Below are 12,334 nucleotides of genomic sequence, written 5' to 3'. Positions count from 1 at the left end.
TATTTGGCAACACTGAGATTGGGGAGTGGACTACCTAAGCATTTCTGCAATAAACACATCAATCCTCATCTACAGCAGCAGGTTCTCATGTGGTCCGACCATCGCCCTGTCATGGATGGAACTCCTGCATTTTCACAGATCATTGTTCCTCCTTTTTATTAACAAAACTACCAACTGTGCACAAAAGGAACAGTGTGGTCCAGTTAAAACGCTGCTCCTCTTGGTCGGAAAGACGTGTGAACAACTTATTAAACAGGTGTCAGCGTCCCGCGGTATATGCGCCGCCGTCCCCGCCACGCTTCATAAATATGCATCACCAATGTGCCAGACATGATATAGTCCTTTTTGCACCAACATGTGTTAAAACCGCAGCCCTGTGCTTGTTAAGATGTTGAGTTGCTGTAGCTGCCGCTGTCTGGTTGCATCAGTTTGCTTCCGCAGAAGAAGGCAGATCGACACACAAGCAGCCCTGTTCATTTGAAGACTGTACACATCGTATTATTTTCCCCATCGCGCAGCGGGAGGGTTAGTTATTCAGCCCACACTGTCCTTATCAGCCAAGATTTAGAAAATGCTACGCCATTTCACTGTGAAAAATAGTGTTCATTAGAATCTTTTGCACTTTGTTGTTAAAAATCACAGTGGCTGAAGCGGCCCGATTTGATCTTGTTTGGTCTTTATGCCACACTCAGCGATACAGGCGTAATAACCATCACGCCATGACAACGCAGGAAGATATTTTCAGGGCAGCGATTAAAGAGACAATAGGGAGTTTAAAAATGTTAAAATGATGTATTTTCCTCCCCCTACATGTTCCAGCCATGTCCTAATGTGTAGAATGAGCTCCGACCTGTTCACCACAACTGCCTCTAAAATCCTGCACTGTCACTTAAAAAGGTGTCACTTCGGGTCCGAATTGCCGTCATGCACGAGCGTAATATAGAAGCTGCAGTTACACATATGGCCTTAGGTGGCAGTAGTGAGTATAAAATGGCTAACTTGCAAAAAAAGTGACTACATACTACAAACAATGTGGACGTGGTTAGCCATATTTGCTTTGTTTAACCCCTTAAAGCAGTGCTAAGTAACTCATGCCCCTAGAGGCCATAAGCGCCACTTCAGGTGTCGTAGCAAGTTGTGTTTTTGTACTTATTAATTGTCCTTGTGAGTAAATACTACGCTGATAGAAAAGACAAAGGGAGAGAGGGATATTGTACATCCAATTATACAATGGAGATATTTTTTCACTCAAACTTGGCTGTAAATACTGTTTAAGTGGCGCAAGCCCGCAGTTAGCTTCTCCTGCTAGCCTGTTAGCTTATTCTTCGTGATTCCATTAGTGTGTATTGGTGACTCTGACCCGGTGACAGCGAAGATGCAATTGTGGTTTTCTGGCCAGAGACACCAGGGAGAGATGAAAGACCCTCCAATCATCCCATTAACACTTGTATTACACCAGAGGGACTACGGAAAGGATTTATTAAGGTAAACAGGTTACTTGTACTTTAACCGCCTAGCCGAGCGCATTTTCTCCAGTTCAGTTTTAACCAAATCTAACAGCTTCTCGACAGGAGCTCACAGCCTATAGGCCTTATTTGAAAGCTAAGACCAACAAGACCAGGGAATTTTTGTCACATTTATGTTGTGTTTTGTAGTTTTTTTGTTGCTTTCTTCATCATTTGGCATCCTCGCTTTTTGACACTTTTTGTCATGTTGTCGTCCATATTCGTCTGTATTTGTCACTTTTTAAGTCGCGTTTTTGTCGCTTTTTTAATGTGTTATTGTTGCGTTTTTTAGTTGTTCTTTTGTGGCTTTTTTTCTGCTCTTCTTTCCGCTTTTTTAAATCACTTTGGGTCGTGTTTTTGCCTTTATTCTGTTGCTTCTCTGCGGTGTTAACATATTTTAATTTAGTTTTAGTCTTTTGACTAAAATGTAGTCGAGATTTAGTCAAAAAAAATCGTTTCAATTTTACTCTAGTTTTAGTCGACTAAAATTGCAAGTAAATTTAGTCGACTAAATTTAAGACTAATTTAGTCGACTTTGCATTTATAATATTCATTATTATCATATTTAATCTTGTTCCTCTGCTTCATGGAGCTGCTCCACATGAACAAAGCTCAGAGCTGATCCTTTGGCAGAGAATTTACATGATCTGAGGCTCTTTCAGACGGTCAATAGAAGTTTGGATGATTTTAGTCTCTCCTTTTCATTTTTATTTAGTCTTATTTTAGTCGACTAAAATATCTGGACATTTTAGTCATAGTTTTAGTCTCATGAGAAACTTTTAATTTAGTTTTAGTCCAATTTTAGTCGTCAAAAATTTCACTTTGACTAAAATTAAGACTAAATATTTTAATCGACGAAATTAACACTGCTTCTCTGTTGCATTTTCATCCTCGTTTTCGTTGCTGTTTTGACGCCTTTTTCAAGAAGCTTTTTTCAAGAAGCTTTTAGATTTGGCCAAACTGGAGAAAACAGATGGGGGTTAAAAGGTGGGAAATGAATGTAAACGAGTTATTAACCAAAACAGAAATCTACCAGTGTAGCTCATGGCTCGTGTGAATGTCAAGCCTTGGTCACTGTTGTGGATGTAAAGTGCGTAGCCTCTTCCGCAGGCCTTTGGATCCGTGGACGATCAGCCGCTGTCAGCACACTCGACCATCCAGGTATCCCTCTGCTCAGCTTCCGAGATCCATCAAGACGGAGCGTTCCCAAGATGATATGGACAAATCGTTGCATTAGCCAAGCTGTAAACTTCCTCCAGGATGCCATATATAACGTCTTTCTTGTGCACGCAGCATTTTTACGAAAGGCGGCCTCTAAAATCATCCATAATATTACCGGTCACACTCTAAAGACCTACTACATGCACAACTAATAGTGCTTTTGACTATACATTTGTTCATTTCAGGGTTTCGCACTGAGGCTAATGACACAACCCCCTCTGCAGCTCTCTGTATGATCGCTCTGGTTACTGGCCTAAAACAACAGCACTTTGTCATAGAGAGGAGGCTATTCTTTTGAGGCAGTGAGTGTAAGAGAACAGTAATTACTTTCAGATGAGAGGGGCTCTTCTGACACCGCTGTAATTGTGACTCCTGGGACCAACCTGTACGTGCACAGCAGTTTGAAAACCTCAGATGTTGATGAGATTTGGTCTGTAGGGGAAGTCTGTGTGCTTTAGATGTAACAATATAGTAAGAGAACTTGCAAAAGTAGTGACAAAGGTAATAGACACAGCTAGATTTATGCTGAGGTAATAGAGCTGTCACAAAATTAATATAATGAGATAATATAATAATTTTATTCCACACATTAAGAATATCACAAGGATAAGTTTTTACCATCTAAAGAACATAGCCAGAGTCCGCCCCATTCTCTCTCTCGGGCCAACACGGAGACACTTTTATCACCAGTTATATCGACTACTGTAATGCCCTGCTTTCTGGTCTTCCTATAAAGAGTATCTCAGGTTTACAACTTTTACAAAATTCAGCAGCTCGTGTCCTGACGAAGACTAGGAGGCGGGACCACATTACACCGGTTTTAGAATCGCTGCATTGGCTCCCCGTGTGTTTCAGGATCGATTTTAAAGTTCTTTTAATGGTTTTTAAATGTCTTAATGTTCTTGGTCCTTCGTATCTTTCAGAACTGCTTTTACCTTATGAACCTTCACGGCCCCTTCGCTCCTCCGGCAGGGGTCTCCTAGTTATTCCTAAAGTCAACAAAAAGACTCACGGTGAGGCGTCTTTCCAATATTACGGCCCTCGCCTCTGGAACGACCTGAGGAGGAGCTCAGGGCTGCAGAGAACGTTCATGTTTTTCAGAGCAGGCTCAAGACCCACCTTTTTAGCTTAGCTTTTAACTGATATTTATTTTTGCTAGGCCTATTTATTTATCTCAGCACCTTTTTAACAATTATCAATTAATTTATTTGATATTTAAGTGTTTTTTAAGTCGCATTTTTGTTGCTTTTTTAATGTGTTATTGTTGCGTTTTTTAGTTGTTCTTTTGTGGCGTTTTTTCTGCTCTTTTTCTGCTTTTTTAAATCACTTTGGGTCGTGTTTTTGCCTTTCTTCTGTTGCTTCTCTGTTGCGTTTTCATCCTCGTTTTTGTCGCTGTTTTGATGCTTTTTTCAAGAAGCTTTTAGATTTGGCCAAACTGGAGAAAACACTTTTTTTTCCCGGATCAATCAATCAATCAATCAATCAAATTTTATTTATAGAGCCCTTTACAACACTCAAGGCGACCAAAGTGCTTTACAATAAAACCCCATAAAATCCATTCAAAACATTCATACAACCAAACAATAAAACAGATTAAATGTACTAAAAGTGTCGCCGTGCTACTGAATGTTAAAAGACAGTCTGAATAAATGTGTCTTGAGCCTGGATTTAAAAAGGCCAAAATCATTGATGGTGTGCATATCAGGGGGCAGCTTATTCCAGAGTCTGGGTCCAGCTACTGAAAAGGACCGATCACCCCAGTGCTTGGACCTGGTCCTGGGCACTTCTAGCAGGAGCTGGCTTGACGACCTCAACGATCTGCCGAGTCACGAATAGTTAAAAGTTCAGACAGGTATGAAGGGGCAAGACCATTGAGAGCTTTAAAAACAAAAAGAAGGATTTTAAAATCAATTCTAAAAGAAACTGGAAGCCGGATGGGGGTTAAGAGGTTAAACATGTCACAAATGAATGAATGTAAACGAGTTATTAACCAAAACAGAAATCTACCAGTGTAGCTCATGGCTCGTGTGAATGTCAAGCCTTGGTCACTGTTGTGGATGTAAAGTGTGTAGCCTCTTCCGCAGGCCTTTGGATCCGTGGACGAAGTATATATTTTGTATAAATTGGGAGAATGGAGTGCTACTCGGATGTAAAAAGTTGTATAAGTTTAGTCTTTTGGGTGCTCTTCAGTGCAGGGATCAGTTTCAGCTAAAAATCAAACAAACTGAGGCACTCCGAAGGTAGAAATATTAAAAAGCCTTTATTTAAACATGCTCAGCTTGCCCTGAGGAAGGCCTAGAGCCGAAACGCGTTGGCAATTTTACCTTATCTAGCCATGTTTAAATAAAGGCTTTTTAATATTTCTACCTTCGGAGTGCCTCAGTTTGTTTGATTTTTATATATTTTGTATTTATGTATTTTAGTATTATTTTAGCGATCCTATTCTATTATGCGATTTTACATTTTTTTTTTTTTTTTTTTTTACAATTTTTATGCTCTTCCAGTTTCCCCTGGAGGAGCCCTCTGCCTCGGGAGCGGTGACCACACCTGTGGGTGTCTGGATGGAGGTGTGGTGTTTCTACCGTGCCTTGTCCAGCCATCCCGTGTTGGCGCCCTGTGGCTGAGGTGCCGCTCCCGATGCAGACGGCTCCTTGGATGGTGTTTCCTTACCTGGTTTTTCTGTACCCAGCCTTATCTCAGCCTTAACTCAGCCTTATGTCCACTGCGTCCATTGTTTTACCTTGAGTTTGTGTGATGTGCTTGTGTGGTGTGTCTTTGGGAAGGTGGGTGGGGAGACTGTGAATGCGTCAATGTGTTTTGTATTTGTGGGAGGAGGAGGGTGTGAGAGAATGTTTTTAAATCTGTAAAGTACTTTGTGCTACATGACATATATAAATAAAAATTGATTTCAAAGCTAAGCAGAACAACTAAATAGCTTTATCAATGCACATTTTGCTTGCATCTTGGGATGTGCTTGGAAATGCTGTCAATCTGTGTTGGACGAGAAGGCGTTAAATGGCGTTAGTCTGACAGGAGACACGGGAGTTAGAATGAAACGTTGGCAGTACTTTCAGCGTTTTCTCCTTTGTCTCATCTCTGCACAAAAGCAGCTGCACTTTGGGATGGAGAGGCACTGACTGAGACGCGAGCGTGTGTGCAATGTATGTCAAGTTGTGTGGAAAATATGTGCAAGTCTAAATCTGTCTAAATGTCTAAGTATTTGATCAATATATCTTGGGTCAGCCTGGATGAATGTTTAAACTTAAGGCAGTTTTCAAAAGGTTGTCACTTGTACTACGTTGTTTCGAATTGGGAAAAAAAGAGACTTCTTCCATTTTGTTTGGCTTGCACATTTGGATTTCTACTCTCCTGTGAATCTGCCATTAGCTCCTCCTCGCTATTTCCCCTAAAACAGTGAATCACACTTTCAATTTTCTCTCAAAGATTTTTCTTTTTTTTCCTTGAAGGCAAAAATTGGAGCCTTGCTGTCATTTAAAGGTCCTATATCACGCAAAATCGACTTTTTGGAGCTTTTAGTCATGTTGTCATGCTACTTCCTTCAAAAACACCCCTAGAGTGGTATTTGGGTGGGGAGAATGTGAATGCGTCAATGTGTTTTGTATTTGTGGGAGGAGGAGGGTGTGAGAGAATATTTTTAAATCTGTGAAGGCGCATTGAGTTGCCTTGTGTACGAAATGCGCGGTATAAATAAAGTTGCCTTACCTTGCCTTGCCTTTGGCTTCATTCACCTCAGGATCTCATCTCTGCTGTTTGCAGATCGATAGACGAATCAGTGCGGCGTCGCTTCCCCCGGGAGGTGTTCAGGCATGTTCTATTGGGACGAGACCTCGCAGAAGACCCAGGACATGCTGGTGGGACTATGTCTGGCCTGGTTTCGCCTCGGCGTCCCCCCAGAACAGCTGGAGGAGGTGTGCGTGGATCGGGAAGTTTGGGCATCTCTGCTGAAGATGATGGATTGGTTTTATATAGCACTTTTCTGGACACTCAAAGACGCTTTACATTGCATTATTCATTCACTCCACACTCGGGGGTGATAAGCTACTATTGTAGCCACAGCTGCCCTGGGGTAGACTGGCGGAAGCGAGGCAACCAGTTTGCACCATCAACCCCTCCGACCACCACCAACCACTCACTCACTCCATTCGCTTGGCTTCCTGGTGTTCCTAAACGGTCTCCCATCCAAGCACCGACCAGGCCCTTCCCTGCTTAGCTTCCAAGGTCTGATGGGATTGGGCAGAGCAAAGGCGGTATGACCACAAATACTGAGACTGCTGCCCCCGCGACCCGGCCCTGGATAAAGCGGAAGAAAATAGATGGATGGTTATAATTATTCAGTCAGCACAGACATTTATATGGGTTGTCTGTTATGAGTGATTTGCCTCAGGTGCACTGTGCTTGGGTCCGACTGTTTTTAATGCAGGCTACCTGTTACCATTGACATGCGCTAGCCTATCCCTAGCCTAGCACCACTAAACTGGTCAAATACAAGGACTGCATGAATTTAAAAAAGAAAAGAATCTCCATACATCAACATCACTCTGGATAACTAGGAAATTAGGCCCTATGTCAAAAATCCTGAAATATCGCTTTAAAGGTTTTCCCTTGGCATGTCTTCTATAAGGTGCCTATAAGGTGAAATGAGTTTCCCTGACACACATGTGATTTCACACGTTTCTCTTTCAGACAACGGACCTATTATTACTCGTACTGAACCTGTTTATTCCATCGTTCTCTGATTTGTTAGTCTAGACACGGACTCACTAATTGGAGCAAAACCACACGGCGCACAGCACTTTAGTTCATCTCTGGGCGAAAACATGCAAACGGTTATCCTCCAAGTAACTGGGCCAGACAATTACCTTTGAGTCCGCTCATAAAATAGCCCAATTAGCCCAAGGCAAATCTCAGGCTAAGCATAGTGTAGTAGCCATAGCAATACCAGTAACAGTAGTTGCTATTGTACTTAAATGCCCTATTCTTAATGATCTTTTTTTCTGGAAGAGTGATACAATGTGTTCTCTTCTTCAATGTTCTGTGAAAGTATAGACATTTGGAGGAAAATACATTTGTGCAGGAAGCATCTGCTTATAAAGCCGTCGTTCACATTACCGTGACATTATAGCTTTGTGAAGAATTGGGATGTTCAAAATGTGTGTACATTATGACATCATTACATTCTAAAACGTGAACGCCACCTATAGATACAGTCAGCATCGCGTCATATAAGGGGGCGTGGCCTCGCCAAGGGGGGAAGCAGGAACACAATTTTTCACTCTTTTTAGTCATTTTCTGGTGAAATATAAACTTATTTATCACATACAAATAAAGTTAAGTCTAAATCGGGTCCATATGGATGTTAATTCACAGCAGGTTGTTCAGTAGAAGCAAAAAAAACGCAGTTGAAGCTAGCGTTAGCATTAGCGCGATGCTAACTTGAAGCATCATGTTGGGATTCTCCATTTTTTATGTATTTATGGGCTGTTGAACCTAGGGCTGCTCGATTATAGAAAAAATAATAATCACGATTATTTTAGTAATAATTGAAATCACGATTATTCAAACGATTATTCATTTTTATTATTATTTTAAAAAACAACTATGGACTACATTTTCTTTGGACAATAAAAACATTTTTTTTTTATTTTTTTTTAAATGTTCACGTAATGCTATAGGGACACCTGCCCTCTGCTGGCCAGCCCTCACACCTGTCCAACAGAGCTGCGCAGCCTGATGATATCATCACACAGCGCTAATGTTTTTATGTCAGACCAAAGCCTGAGCCTTAGCACGTGAAATGCGAAGAGAACAGAAACAATCATCACAGCAGCATAAAATAGTAAGAGTTTGCTCTGAGCTCCGTTGATCTGCTCCTGGAGAAGAGTTTTAGACTTTTCTTCTAAACAAAACCAGGGCCTGAGCAAAGGATATCGAGGCTTCTAAAACAGCTGTTCTCCTTTCAGCACAAGGTGAGCACGCAACAGTGGCGTTATCTCTAGAGTTAGGTATAAAAAATATTAGTACGATATTAGTTCTGTCACGCTGCGCTGGTATTTCAGCTGATCAGAGGCGCTCACACAAACTGCGCAGGGCGGACTTTTTGCGCTTTGGATGGACAAGTGGGAGGGCACCCTTAATAATCGTTTTTTGTCAATTATGCTATTTTTGTGATCGTCTAGTGTAATAATCGAAATCGTAATCGAATTTCGATTAATTGCACAGCCCTAGTTGAACCACTTTGCTCCTCTCCATGTCTTTGTATCTTTATTTAGTAAAACTATATCAATAATTCAGCATTGGTTAAAGTAGTTTCTGAATAATTACAGAAAGTTTAGATCTTTTTTTCTGAATTGTTTTCCCCTTTAACTGTTTTCAAACATGACCATATATGGGCGACTCCAGAGATGCCGTTTGTATATCTATTGAGGAGAAACATATTTCGACACCAAACATCAAAGAATCACACTTTCATATGTACATGAGTGTTATTGCAGCTTGTGTCGCACTATCCCCTCATATTTCACTACAGCATTGTGTCCGGTGCAAAAACCCCAGAAGTCTGTTCTATACATTACTCAAAGTGTAGCTCGGGAAATTCAACAGAAATGGTGTTGTTCTGGCTCCATTACCTTCACTGAAAACATGACGTCTGTGGAGAACTGACACCGAGACCTTTAGGAGTATATTAGCCTAACGTACGTTCTGCATGTCAGAAATGATCAATCACTTCCCATAAACGGCCAGATGAACCGACTTCCATGAAATAGGAGCAGGTCTGTGTGAAGGTAATTGACCAGTGATACTTGCGCTGGCCATTTTACTTATAAGCGAAGGAGGGAGATGTATTCAACTCAAGTAAATGAATAGTTTTGAATGTATTTACTGCATACATTCTGCGTACAAATTCATAGTGTTGGGCCGACAGAGCCAGCAAGGCCTTCACTGCTTGGCCCAAAACAGGGGGAAAAAAGTATTATTTAATTTGTCACTTATTTGTGTACTGTATAGTTGAGTTGCTTATATTGGTATTGTGAAGGTGGAACTAAGTTCATAAAAAGTTCCTTCAACATCTCTGGCAAACTGCTCCTCCTTTGGTCTTGCTGTACAGACCCTTCTGCTGTAAGGCCCATAGACCGTCCTGCAGAAGGCTCTGTTTAGATATAGATGGCATGAGGGAAAATAGAATCTTCTGGGAAACACATTTTAGTCATTTTCTGGTGAAATATTAACTTATTTATGAAATACAATAAAGTCTAGTCTAAATCGGGTCCATATGGATGTTTAGTCACAGCAGATTGTTCAGTAGAAGCGAAAAAAAATAAAATAAAAACAGCAGACGTAGCTAGCGCTAGCATTAGCATTCTCCATTATTTATGTATTTATGGGCTGTTGAACCACTTTGCTCCTCTCCATGTGTTTGTATCTTTATTCAGTAGAAAACTATATTCATAATTCAGCATTTGTTAAACTGTTTTTTTGAATAATTAGAGAAAGTTTAGATTTTTCACCAAATTGTTTCCCCCCTTAACTGTTTTCAACATAACCATATATGGGCGAATCCAGAGATGCCGTTTGTATCTATATGATCTAATGGTAAAGCTGCCCATTCCTCTTGATTATAAACTTTGGATCAGGGTAAATGTTGGTACTTTCTTTTTTCATTATGATTTAAAAAAGAGCAAACACTGTTTTTCACCACAAATGGCTTCACAAAACCACTAACTATGAGTCAAGTACAACTACATGTAGCCACTGCAGCTGCCCAGGGGTAGACAAGGAAGTGAGGCTTCCTGGTGTTCCCCATTGGTCTCCAGGTACTGACCAGACCCTTCCCTGCTTACCATCTGAGATCTGAGAGGATTGGGCAGAGCAAAGGCGGGATGGCACAGCCAAGCAGAAGCACTGAGCCAAACCACAGAACTATGTACTGACAAACAAAGAGATAAAATAAAAACTAGAGGAGAGGCAGAGTGCTCGCTAGATCACTGTGGTAAGAAAGTCAATGCTAGAAGTTATCAAGCACTTAATTCTTATTTATTGCGCAATACAATATTCTGCAAATTCAGAGTGCCTCAACTCTTCCTCTTTTGTTTCTAAAATAAAACTATTCAAATATATAGTATGGGTTACTATTAAATAACCCATATAACTCAGTTTTTTGTTGTCTTACTAGTCTGCTAAACATAACCAAAGGACTGACCTATTGTTCAAAATGGAGTCGGTTTGTCAGCATTTCACGAAGTAGCGATTGTAAACTTTGTGATGGTCAGGTGAAGCTACAGTCATTTCTCTCGATACAGGCGCTGCTGTGTGTATGGAAGCAGAGGATGAGTGTGAAGCTGGCGGGCTGAGGTGATGCTCTTTTGCTTGACTGGCCACACACTTGTGTGCACACGGGGCCGTTCACATGGAAATCCTCCAGTGAACACGTCTCAAGCTCAGCCAGGCATACGGCTCTCCCACTGACCTAGAAAGGAATGACAAACAAACATAAGCCCAAAGAGACTGCTGCCTTTAGTGAGGTTTAAACATGTACGATACATCTAGGTATGCCCCCCAAATCACCCTGCAGTCTGTTTGAATATAGCATACAAATGACATTTATTTACTTTCTTAAAAATGACCAAATCTAGAAATAATGTTTTCCAAATATTCCTGTTAAATATTTACAAAATATTTCTGTAATGTCATCAGTTTAAAGGAACAGGCCACTGTTTTTCTACACTGAGATATGTTCTTACCTGAGCTTAGACGAGTTGATGCGTACTTGTCTGGTCTGTGTGTGTGCGCTCAGTCACGCAAAAAGACCAAAGATGTTTTTTGCATTTGGCCGCTCTTCCCCGGGCACGCACAAAGACCAGACAGGTTCATATCAACTCGTCTAAGCTCAGGTAAGAACATATCTCAGTGTGGAAAAACGGTGGCCTGTTCCTTTAAGTTTTCTGGGGAGAGCCAATAAACAAAACACGTCATCTAATACTAATGAGACACATTTTTCTATATCACTTTTTGACAAAGAAACTTTATAAATGAGATTCACACTTTGTCTCATTCTTATACTTCTTAATTTCACCAGATGGCTTGAGAGTTTGTTTGTTTGTTGAAGTCTGGGAAGAAATCACAAGGCTAAATTACTGCATATAAATAGACATTTTGAGCTCATGTTTTCTTCCTCAAATTCTCCCTCTTTTCTCTGGCTCACACAAAACAATAATTGAGACAACTCCTTTTTCAAATACAAATCATGGAGTCGGGACCCTAACCTGCATCAAGGACAGAACCGTGCTTTGCCACGTGTGCAGCTGCTCCTGCCTGCATGACTCATCATTCACCACAACTTATCATAGGGCTCTTCACAATGCAAGCAGAACCCATTGACTTGAATGGTATTTTCCAACGTTCTACCGGTCATTATTTTCTGATAGAGGACCTCTGAAAAAAATAATGACCGCTGCCAATGGCAACAGTTCGTGCTTGTAATACAGGTCTTTCATATCACTCCGCACGTATGTAGTAGCGGACACTGTCTCTGTCCCTGTCACTGTGAGAGAAGTTAAAAAAAGTTCAACCCTTCGGTTCCTTCATAAAAG

The sequence above is a fragment of the Gobius niger genome (genome assembly GCF_951799975.1).
Source record: "Gobius niger genome assembly, chromosome: 2".
Lineage (NCBI taxonomy): Eukaryota > Metazoa > Chordata > Actinopteri > Gobiiformes > Gobiidae > Gobius > Gobius niger.
This window is presented reverse-complemented; position numbering follows the sequence as displayed.